At 41.9% G+C, this 12,284-nt stretch overlaps 1 protein-coding gene across 2 annotated transcripts in view; it reads right to left on the minus strand.

The window, feature by feature from the left end:
- The window catches only part of RALB (RAS like proto-oncogene B), a 76,995-nt gene that overhangs the window by 17,753 nt on the left and 46,958 nt on the right, over nucleotides 1-12,284 (minus strand). The window contains exon 1 of one of the 2 annotated variants that reach the window (XM_019522611.1): nucleotides 5,415-5,518. The exons of the other annotated variant lie outside the window; for it this stretch is intronic. The gene's annotated coding sequence lies outside the window, so the exon portion shown is untranslated. Of the gene's footprint in view, nucleotides 1-5,414; nucleotides 5,519-12,284 lie in introns of those variants that run through there. 2 annotated transcript variants of the gene reach the window in all.

Genomic DNA, 12,284 nt, shown 5'->3' on the forward strand with positions numbered 1-12,284 from the left:
GCTGCTCCAGTACACAGAGTGAGCTTTAGAAACCTCACACACTAAATCCTTCCCTTCCCAGCCATCAAGCTATTCACTCAGCTTTCTGATTTAACAAAACAAAATACCACACATGCACAAAATCTAGATTTTTACCATAGTGTAAGCTGAAAATGAGATAATCAAAATCACAACTAACTAATCTAACTTGGTCACAGATGCTAGCATGAATAATAAGAGGCTGTACCCATCATTAAAGACTTCCCATACTTGCCTCTGAAGAGCCATATAGATGAGCGAAACTTTGCCCAGATAATTTAATCATCAGCACAACGGCAAACCAAAGAGGAATTGAGACCCGAATTGAGCCCCATGTGTCAAAAAGCTAGCTTTCCAAAGACCTGCTGGGGAGAAGGCTGATGACGAAGAATCTGCAACCCATCCCTCACATACTTCTCCCATACCAAATAGCTGATTAGTGCTGAAAACTTTGACCCCCACAATCAAAATGCATGTCACAAAGATAGCAGACAGTGTCATTTAAAAGGAGATTTTACAGCGAATGCCAAAGTGTGCTAAAGAAGCAGCCTTTAGTTGACAGGATAAAAGGGAACCGTTTCCTCCCACCCACCTGCCTCTTTTGTATATTAGTAAGCTTGAGAAGCCAGGCCAGGGCATAGTTTGTGCTTAAAAAAAGAAACCAAGCAAACCAACCAACTCACCCGTCCCTCTTCATTATTTGTTCGAAATGCTGGGGGTGTGGGAAAGGCAGGCACACACACACACACTTTGAAATGAGTCTCATTTTGCAGGCAATTCTTGTGTGACTTCTTAAGTTGAAGCCATACATATGAAAGCATTTCAAGACTTTACAAGTATTAAGCCTCAAATGAGGCTAGCAACTATGAACTACACTGAGCTGCCACAGAAGTGCAGTTAAACAGTAGAAAAAGCCTTTTTGGTTTTTGCAAAGAAAACCATAAGCCATTCTCTCCTCAGTAAGTGCACTCAGAGCCATCCTTATGGCTGGTCTACCCCGTGCTCTTGGTTTCTGTGGACCAAGATAACACTAAGACTGTTTGGACAGGTAAAGGACTCTTAAAAGCGTGTCAACTACAAGCCCAAGTTCACTTTACTGCAAGTCTCAAGAAGATGACATGCAGGCTGCGTCCAGATGAGTAGGAACGTTTGGTTTCCCAGGGGTAACTAGCGGCAGTGCACTTCGTGCACTGCTAGTCGGCCCCAGGGAACGCCTGTATCAGGGCAGGTTACCATGGGTGGGGTAGGGGAAGCTAGAGCAAAGATCTTTTCTCCTTCAGGGATTAACTGACGACTCCAACAGATGACTTTGACCTGACCTAGGAGAACGACATAAGAAAAAGAAGTAGAGGTGCACCGATACATCGGTCCCATATCAGATCGGCACCGATATAAGGAAAATTGACAGAATTGGCAAATTGGCTTTTTTTGGCTGATGTCAAAGAAGCCTGCTGGGCAGGGGAAGACAAAAAAGGCCACACCAAGTCCCAGATGTTCAGTGCCTCGACAGTTGTAGTCTCTGCCACAGAGCAACAGATTAAAGCTGCTGCTGACTGCCTAATGCCTCAGCAAGGGCATGTCAGGGTGATGTTCACTTAGTTTTTCCCCCACCCAACCAAAAATTCTTTTAAAACTAGATAACACATTTCCAGATTCCTATCAGCTTAACAGAAATGTTTTGTTAAATCCTTCTAATACCTGGGTCTCCCATCCTAAGATATGGGATTTAACCTAGTAGCTTCAAGATACAGCAATTACCACCACAAAAAATGCAGAATGTGGAACACAAGGATCTCTCCACTACTAAAATACTTCATGATCCTATCCATTGTCCATATATTAATAGGAAGCTTTCAACCTTGTTTTGAGAGATATACATACTTATATGTATTATATCAAATTATAATTAAACTGTACATATATAGTTTTACATGTATGTGTATATATTTATATTTTTATGTGTATGTGTACAAGTGCATGTTGCTGCATGGTCACTTCAAAGTAGTACTGCATCTGTTTGGGTACCCTCAATATCAATACCATGGTCTATATTGATTTTTCTCCTTCATTTTAAAGTTACTGGTATCTTCCTCATTTCTTGGGTTTATAATGCTTGTTGTAATTATCCCCAAAGCATCTCAGTACGATTATGTACTCCAATTATGATCTGATTTCAAGTACTGCAACAATGATAGAACCTTTGGGCTCAGGCTTAATTAACTTAAGGTACAGGGTCAAACCTTCATTTTGTTCAGTTATAATCAGGTGTCCATTTCCAAAATAATGCCTTGTGCGTCATGTTTCCCGGTAGGACACTCCTCCTCCAAGGATAATGCTTAAGGCCTTATAGGTATTAGGCAATCTTAGATACTGGACACTAGACATGCACTGATATAAAATCGGTTGTATATGAGATCAGCACCGATAAGAGAAAAATCAACATTATTGGCAATCTGCTTTTTTTTGCTGGTGTAGCCAATAACATCACCAATAAATGCTGCAACTTGGAGAGCAGCATCTGGCCAGTAAGTCTGTTAGGGGGAGGGGGCAGGTTGAGGCCCCCTACAGTGAGTGAGGGGGTAGGGCATGGGCTGTCTAGCCAGGATGGTGAATGCAGCCCCATGCCCGCCATGGGTTTGTACAGTGGTGGGGAGCTGCCCCCTCTCCACCCCGTGTCCCCCAGACAAAGCTGCTTGTGGGGTAGCCTTCACTGCCCTGGCAGGGCAGTGCCTGCCCCTGCCCCACTACTTGATCATGGGGGCTTTGATCTGCCCCGCCATGCCCCTTCCCTCCCCACCCCCCCGACTTACCAGCCAGACACTGCTCTCCAAGCTGCATTCCTTAAATCAGCTATCCGACCAGTATCAGCCAAGAAAATTTTTAATTGGTGTGCTCCTAGTGGGCACATCTATATGTTCATTAATGTGCTTTTGCTACTGCAAATTAAGTTTATTACCTCTAATGTGAGGTATTAAATAAATTCATATTAGGCTGACCTAATAGTAGCAAGAGCACACTTTTTTTTTTAGCAACACTTAATGTGCAGTAGTCTAATTTTACTGTACCTTAATATATTAGCACGTTTTTTGATGTGACACTCTAATGCACAATAAAATAAGCTACTGTGCATTAAAAGCACACATGTATATGTATGTGCCCACTTACTCTTAGCTAGTTTCCTCCCCATCCCCCCTCAATTTCAGCAAGCGAGGAGTAAGTAGTGAAGGCTCTCAGAGAACTGGCTTTAAGAGTCAACATCCTGCTCCTCACAACCTACAGCAGGGGCAGGCAATTATTTCAGCTGGAGGGCCGCTTACCAAGTTTTGGCAAGCTGCCAAGGGCCGTGTGGGTAGCCCTGCCCCATGACAGGTGCCCTGCACTCTAGTTGCCATCTTGTAACTGGATGTCCCACCCCCTAACCTTTGCCACCGGAAGTCCCTTTTCTTGCCCCCAGAAGTACTCCTTTCAGCAAAAAGTTCTTGCTATCTCAGAACCAGAAAAAATACCAAATTATATTCTAAAAAGCAAACTTCTAAAATATTCATTAATTTGATTTCAAAAAATATTTTTGTCCTGGTTCACACGTCTTTGCATAGTGTACATAGAGGCAGCCAACAGAACCAATTCAGTCATGGGGCAGCTCTTTCCGTAGCCTTACTGGTTCCCACAAGTCAACTAGCACGTTATCAGAGACCACCTGACAAAGTCTCCCAACCTAAACCAATTCCTTGCCTGCTCAAGGCAAGCAAAGTTCTTTGGGTAGATGCGATATCTTTTTTAGACCAACTGAGCAGTTAGAAAAAAGTTCTTAGCAAGCTCTCTTTCACAAGGGCTTTCACGCAAGCTAAACTATTTAATCTCAAATTCCTTTTCTCTGGATACACAAGTTGTATATACTTACTGAACTGTTCTTAAAAAAGAAGGAAAAACTGTGCACGAGGTGTTGGGGAAGTGTCCATCTGTGTTCTTAGAATCTGTTTTCAATACCTTATTCTGCATCTGATCAGAGTGGTTTCAGCCCTTTAACTGATGATCACTGCAGTACCTATGAGATTTTAGCAATTTGTTCTCTGCATCAAGTGCTTCATTACATAGCTGTAACAGATCAACAGTTAGACAAGGCAAAACCCCAGCTTGGGGTCATGAAAGAGCTACTGCAAGTACAGAACATACACTAGGATATGCACGTAATATCTGCCCTTGACAGAACAAGAAGTTTATAAAACAATTAATGAATTGACAACATAGACCCTTTTCTTGCCCCACAGTTTCTGCAATTGCACAGAACAATACTATACAACCTGTCTTGCATAATTTCATTAAAAAAATATTTAGTTTTTCGCCACTAAACTGAAGAGGAGGTCAACATTATATTCCTAGACTTCCAAAAGGCCTTTGATCTGGTATCTCATGATGTCCTCACAGGAAAATGGGAAGATTGCAGGCTTAACTGCAGTTAAGTGGGTAGAAAGCTGGCTGTGGGGTAGGACCCAGAGAATACTAATGAATGGATCCGTCTCATCCTCGCGCGAAGTGGCCAGTGGTGCCCCTCACAAGTGGGTGCTTGGTCTGGTGCTTTTCAACATCTTTATCAATGATTTGGATGTGGGGGTGAAGAGCTCACTGGCCAAGTTCACAGATGACATCAAGTTATGGGGGAGCATGGACACACTGGAAGATAGGCTGCAGATACAGGTGGACTGAAACCAAATGAAGTTCAACATTAAGAAGTGTAAAGTGCTCCATCTGCGGACAAGCAACCCCCAACATACTTACAGGCTCAGTGGCAGCAAACTGACTAGCACCACAACTGAAAGGGACCTGGGGGTAATAACAGACCACAGTATGAATCAGCTGGCAGTGAGATGCTGTAGCCAGCAAGGCAAACAATACCCAGGCATGCATCAACCGATGCACCTCCAGCAGAACTAAGAAAGTGATTCTTCCACTCTACTCCGCACTGGTGAGACCACAGCTGGAGTACTACGCCCATTCCTGAGCGCTGCGCTTTAACATAAAATGTGGAAAAGTCTGAAAGAGTCCAGAGAAGGGCCACCCGTATGATCAGAGACTTGCAAGACAAGCCATACGAGGAAAGGCTGAAGGACTTAGGTCTCTTCAGCCTAAAAAAAAACAGAAGGCCGAGAGGGGACCTGGTAGCAGCTTACCTACCGCTACATCAAGAGAATACTTCAGGGGCTCGGCGAACAACTGTTCACCAGGCACCCTTGGGGAAAAACAGGAGTAATGGCCACAAACTCCTGGAAGACTGTTTCAGGCTCAACATTAGGAAAAACTTCTTCACAGTCATGGTGTCCAGACTGTGGAATAAGTTCCCCCCAGAGGTGGTGCAATCATCCACCCTGGAAATCTTCAAGAGGAGACTGGACAGTCACCTTGCTAGGGTCACCTGACCCCAGTTGTCTTTCCTGCCTAGTGCAGGGGGGGCTAGACCCAGTCATCTCGTAAGGCCGCTTCCAGCTCCTTACAATCTATGGATCTGTTAAAAAAAGCAGAGCACATAGAAAAGAATGCTAGCTTGACTATCCTGAACAGTCCAGCTTTGCTTAGAAAGGTGTGATGAAATGCCAGTAACAGTCACTTTCCAATCAAGCATACCATTATAGTTTAGCTGAGCATACAGCTGACAGCATTAGGTACCAACTACAGGGAGACATTAATAATAATTGCAGGTGGGTGTTAAAATATTTCATTATACAAAACACTCACCAAGTGAGTGTGTCACTAAGTCATGAGCAGCTTTAAAAGATCAACCGGACAGGCAAGTTGACACAACGCCTTGTTAAACTGCAGTCATAAAGCACCCAGAACGGATTTTTATCTGGGCATAAACAATGTTTCAGCAATTAGGATTTCACCGGCATAGCTTGCTCGTCATCTTACAGGTTTTGATGAGCCATTCTAAATTGCTCTTTGATCAACGTGAATCAGAGTGCAAGACGCTGTGTACATATCTGCATAACAGATGCATGTACAAAAAGATGCATTTGAAGACTGTTGTTTCAAGACTAAATTTACATGATCTATAGATTACATAGTTTGTAAAACACTGCATGCAGTGAAAGCAGAAACAACTAAGTTTAAAATTAAGTCAAGAGGACACTGGATAGGCACCTGGCTGGGGTCTTATGACCCCTGCCACCCCCAGTGCTCCTTCCTGCCCATGGCAGGGGGTCAGACTAGATGATCCGTCTAGGTCGCTTCCGACTCATTGATTCTATGATTCTAAGTTTACCTTGGTTAAAACTACTTGCTTAACAGGGCAGGTCAACAGCAGAACTGAAAATAAAACCCAGGCTCCAATGGCATATTCTTGGGGATTAGCCCACGCTGCTCTAGAATCAGTGTTGAGGCACACATTTATTAGATGCATACAGACTCATTAAATTTGATTTGAGCCAATTTTCAGTCAAAATGGGGGGAACAATATTGCGAGTAGTAGAGATCTGGGTGGTCTATTCGCTTGCTGACATGCAACTGCATGCTGTCATCTAAGTACTGTACAGTATTTAGCAACACTGCCTTTGCTCTCTGTAGTCAACCTATAAAAAGTAGTCTAATTTAATAGCATCAGATGATCAAGGATTTAAACTAATTCCTATTAACAAGTGGCCATCCAGGTCAGAGTTTGAAGAACCACCAAGGCTGAGGTCACTTTTTACAAGACCTAGTATCCTATGATAAGGGGTGTCACTTATTATATTTGATCTTGTCAGAGACAAGAAGTGTTCATTTAGAAATTGCCTGTTTTACGAGTCTACAAGAGCAATTCTCATTAGCATTCTCCAACCTCTCCTGTTTCAAAAGAGAGGAGAAAATTTAACAGATGTAGAAGTATTGTAGAGACAAGGATATTTATGGAAACATTTCATTAAGATACAAAAGTTTGGCAGAATGACAGTATGATACAGCCCTTTAAGTGGGCTTAGTTCTTTCCAGCCCTTTGAACACTAAAGCTTAGCTTTGAGACCTAGTCTTATTCCTTCTCTCCTTCTTGCTCTATTGTATAAGGCATCCCCAAAACAGTTTAAATAGAGAAGAGAGAAGAAGTCACTATCTTATCCCAACTTCCCCTTGCCAGGTCCTGCAGCATTTAAGACCAATGTGAGAAGGGGATAAGGGATAGTTTCCATGCCTCATGCCCTAATACCGCAAGCTTGTGGAAGAGTAATCTTTGCGAAAAGTGCTATCCATAATCAAAAGCTGAAGCACCAACAACTCTGCTGCAGTTGGGCTGGAAGGGGCAAGGTTTGTCAATGCCACATCCAGGCAGACATTTAACATGCTTTGTGCTGGAAGCTTGGATCTCTCTTCTGTAATGATGTAGCCAGCGTCAATTCTAATACAGGCACCAGAGAGACCGAGGGAGGTGGTCAGTGGTGAGCGGTGTAACAATCCCATACTACGGCTACCAGGAACAGTTCCCATTTCTGCTCTAAGAAGAGTTACAACCCGAAGTGTGGAAGTCATGTCCAACATTGAGACAGGTACACTTTATGCTGAAAAGCCAAGCCCAGGAATGGAGACCATACCGAACTACTGCAGAACTAGTTATGAGATCAATCCATGATCTACAAAGCTCAGCATTGCTGGGTACCAGTATGTATTCTGAAATATTAATGTGAATGTAACTATTGAGTAACCAACCAAAAAGTTACTGTGGTGCAGATTACGAGTTACTTTTGCAGATGTCTTGCTTTTTTGTGCAAAAAACGTAAATAAGTAGAAACACTTCCGCATAAGCACATTTAGCAAGAACTCTAAGGGCATGTGCCTTAAAACTCACCCTTCTGCTAAGAGACATTATGGGAGGGCATATGTCCTGGCTATTTCTAGAAGCTTTTTGGCCTCTTGTTGCCTTTTTGTCCTCCCCTACTCCCTCCATCCCTTATATGCACATGTGGCACTGACCAGCTAACAGCTTTTGCCTTAGGAGTAAATCAAAATAATTCTTTCAGACACCAATGTGCATCATTTCACAGCATTCAGCAACAGATTCAACTGAACACTTGGAACAATACACATTACTCAATGTGCAGCCTTGATTTTTAGTCCAAAACATCCAGTAGAGCTCATGCCTCCTGTACTTTTATGCTACTGCTCCCACATGGCCCTTCATAAGCCATAAGAGATAACTATGTCCACCCTTAAAATGATTTTCAATACTTTTTGCCAAAACACTTGTGGCAGCAACTGATATCAGCTGCTTAGATTTAGCTTCAGTAACTTTTAAGGTGTCTGGCATCTCTTCTGTCACTTTGGGAATCAGTTAGACTGGATAAAATTTGTTTTATGGGAAGGCTTCTGTCTAAAGACAGACTTGTCAATATATCCGTTGTAGTACCTACTTAAAACTTCTGTCATGGAATAACAACTTACTGAATGGTCTTCCACTGCTAAAGTAAAACCAAAAGGTGACTAGAAATCAGTTTTCACAATAAGTGTGTAACAAGATATATTGGGGTTAGTAGACATCACAATTTAAGCATGTATATTTGAGAAAGCAAATATTAATAGCTCCAGAAGATAGTATACTATTAGTCAAGTACTGGATGTAGGTGGACAGCAGTGGCAAGGAAGAAGACATGCGCTCATTTTCACCAGCACTGTTTCAGAGCTCTTCAGATTTACATTTTCTCTTTCCATATTGCTTTAATATTAAAAAAAAGAAAGCATGCCCAATACAGAGAAAAAGGGCACCAAGTCTATACACTAGATTTCCAGCATACTTTGTATGGATTTTGTTTTGAGGTTAAGCAACTGGCACATTTTAGGCTAGCAAAAGTGAAAGGCAGAGACTCTATAGGAGAACTAAAAGTAGTTTTTTCTGGACTACCTTTTAAAAGACATCTTTTAGAGTAGTATGAGATTTTGTCTAAAGGCTTATTGTAGTACTGGAGTGCTAGTGCATCCCTATCAATAGTACAACAATGCATGTGTTTATGGCACTTTGTTCAAGACTTTCACAGCTGCTGTATTTCCCCTTTGAAATCATACCTCAAATTATAATCCATAGCTATCAAACAAGCCATTTTCTGCCTTTCTAGCAGTAATGCAAAGACATACTGGATGACCCTAGAAGAGATTTAGGCTTTGGAAGAAAGCTATTAATATGTACCAAACCTAAAAGAACTGCTTCAAACTTTGCCTGTCCAGGCCAATTTTAAATATATTTATTATACTTAAAGTAAAGAAGGGTTTCAATTTATCTTATGCCTCAGGAACCAGTTTTCTTTCTGGTAATTTGAAGTTATGTAGCTAAAGGGCAGCAAAAATCATGGAATAAAGACACCAAGTAAAATCCTGCTTAGTTTGTTCACACACATAGCCCAAAGGGTGAAGAGTCCCATCAACTGTATTAGTCCAGCAAATGCTATGAGGCCTAAGTTTTATCATCATACACCTGGGTCTTTTAGCCAATTCAATCTCTACACAACATAGCCCGCTAAAGCTTTTAAACCACCTATACAAGCTTGGAAACAGTCACTGTCAAGCAGCCTTGGTTTTAAAAGTAGCAGAGATGAGAAACCAGATCAAGTGTAACAGCTTGGAACAGAAAAGGGAAGCAAAGTAACACCCCGCAAATAACATTATGCAAGCTTTGGGATGTGTTCAGGAGGATGCATTTCTGGCACTTAGGATGCACACTGAGCAAAAGCATTTGACAGCATAATAAGCAAGAATCAGTCAACTTGTCAAAGGCCTGTTGTCAGGGGTAACTAGATGCAGGAGAATTCCTCACTAAGATCCAGCTTTGGATAAGCAAGCCAAGAAACAAAAATTCACTATAGTAGGGAGGAGTCTCCTGCCAAAGAAGCCAGCATTTTTTAAGTGGAAAAAGGACATCTGTCCCATCCGTTACTTGCTAAGGTTTCCAGCGAGTGGAAAAAAATAAAAAGCAAAAAAGCAGCTTTATCTTTTTTTAATTCAGGTGGCTAATGGCCACTAAAAATCTTGCTTACTTAAGTGATTATACTAGACCAAATTCAATACTGATTGGCACTCCTCAAGACTCCACTGGAGTCTGTCCTTTACAGCATTTTCCCTGGAGATGGCACATTTCATGTTATTACTTTACTTGACAGCTTAGTCCATCCCTCAGTTAGTTCTACAACTTGAAGGGAGGTGGGGAAATAAACAGAAGTTAAGCATGTGTGTGTGCATGTATTTATTTTTTTAAAGGACAACAGTTAAGCCATTTCCTGTTATCACCATCCTTTAAGTCTTCAGGTACAAGTTCCTCCCTAAAAATGGGTCATTATAGAACTAGTGTACAAGCCAGACATACATAGGGTTGCACCATATTATTTGGATGAATATGTTTGCAGACTAGCATACTTAGCCTGCATTAGGTCACAGGAACATTGTTTAAGTTCATTGTCAGCTGAGGATCAACCATTCAAGTAATTCTGCCAGTTGATGAAGATTTCCTTCAAATAAGTCAACTGTACATATAGTATAAGCATTTCCAACATTCAAATGCTAAACCTGTAACTTAATTGGTAAAATGAAGACACATTGGTGATATTAAGCATCCTGAAGTTCAATTGAAATATGCATTAAAAAAAGTGAACAAAAAAAAAGATGCATGCATTTGAAATGCAATCAGTTTAACAAGTTAGCATGCCATTTAATTTGCAAAGAGCTTCTATAGCTAGCCTATTTTATATAAAGTCAGCTGTACCTCAATCAGACCCATGAAAATGGGAGGCTTTTGGCACGTGTGCCACAAGTTAGCCCTGCACCCTCCCCAAGTGCCAGTCAGATCCCTTTCTTCTGACCCATCTGCCACTACATTGCCCATCTTCTTGGGCTGTTGCATGCCACACACACAGGTTGCCCATGCCATTCACAGCACAGGTTGGTCACCTCTGCTTTAGTTAATCAGAAGTACCAATTATTGGAGAAATTATTAGATACAACTGAGAAGACCAGACTTTTTCTAATCAGTCTGGGTGAGTCAACACCTTTAACTAGCTCTCTGACTCTGCATCTTAATTTTAAAAATTAATTAGTTTCATTACGTTTAAATGTAAAAGCCAAGAATGTAAACATTAAGCTACATATCACCACAACCCAAGTTCTTCCAAAAAACGATTTGGAAAATGATCAAAGTATGTTAGTTATTACATTTAAATGCAAAAAACAAGTATGTAAACATTAAGCTACACCTCCTCAAATCAAGTGCTTCTGAAAAAGAATTTGGAAAATGATCAAAGGCTGCTGTTAACTATGCTGGTCTACAGATTTTTATCACAGCACAGCACTTCCCACTCTTCCCCCCCATCCCCATAGAAATTTTTCTTCAGGCAATTAACTATACTTGATCTAGAAATATTGGAACTCCCCTCCAAATTGTAATTTTAGAGGGCAAAGAGTCAAATCAAAGGAAGGAGGCGGGTTGCTTGTTTTCAGGTTTTTTTGTTTTGTTCTTTTTAAAACCAGGGTCTTGGTTATCCATTTTATCATGGCCCAATAATGTTGGAAAGGAAAGAAGGTCAAGTTCAAAGTAACCTTTGCAGACATTCATCCCTAAACCTGCACTGACTGATAATCCAGAGGCTTTCAATGAAATCTTGCCACTTGGTCAAGCTGCAAACATCACAGAAGTCAGCAGGATACTTCAGTTTTTTGAATCCCTTCATAAATAATTAGGGATTAAATAAGAACTGCAGGAGACTATTATAAAGCTTTCCTTAGGCAAGCTTCACAAAGCTCACAAATTGACATGCAATAGAACATGTGTGCTAGATGAGAAGCAGTAGGCCAGTCCATGGGCTGGATCAGGCCTTCAGACCCCTTCCCCCTCTCGCCCCAACATATGAGATTCGACAGCCACTCCAGCTGGTTTGGGACCAGTGCTGAGGCACCCAGGTGGCCAAAGCAGATGCTGCTCCACACGCTGCTCCAGCAGCTCCCAGACTGCGCTGTACATGGTGCCTGCTCTGGCCCATCTAGGACTCATGCTGCACAAGGTGCCTGGAAGAGCTGTATGTAGCACAGATGCTAGACCAGCTGTGTGCAGCGTACCTCCCTGGGCAGGTGTCACATCTGACACAGTCTGGCCAGGACAGCCAACATGTGCAATAGGACTGTCACTCCAGCTGCTCTTTCACACACTGCACAGGCAATGCAGGTCCCAGACTGGCTGGAGTTGCTGCCAAATCAGGTATGCTAAGGGAGCAAGTTTTTTGTTTTGTTTTTTTGTTTGTTTGTTTGTTTGGGGGGGGGGGGGGGGCCATCCC

Source organism: Gavialis gangeticus, unplaced genomic scaffold, assembly GCF_001723915.1.
Source record: "Gavialis gangeticus isolate Ggan-Ray unplaced genomic scaffold, GavGan_comp1, whole genome shotgun sequence".
NCBI classification, from domain to species: Eukaryota; Metazoa; Chordata; order Crocodylia; family Gavialidae; genus Gavialis; species Gavialis gangeticus.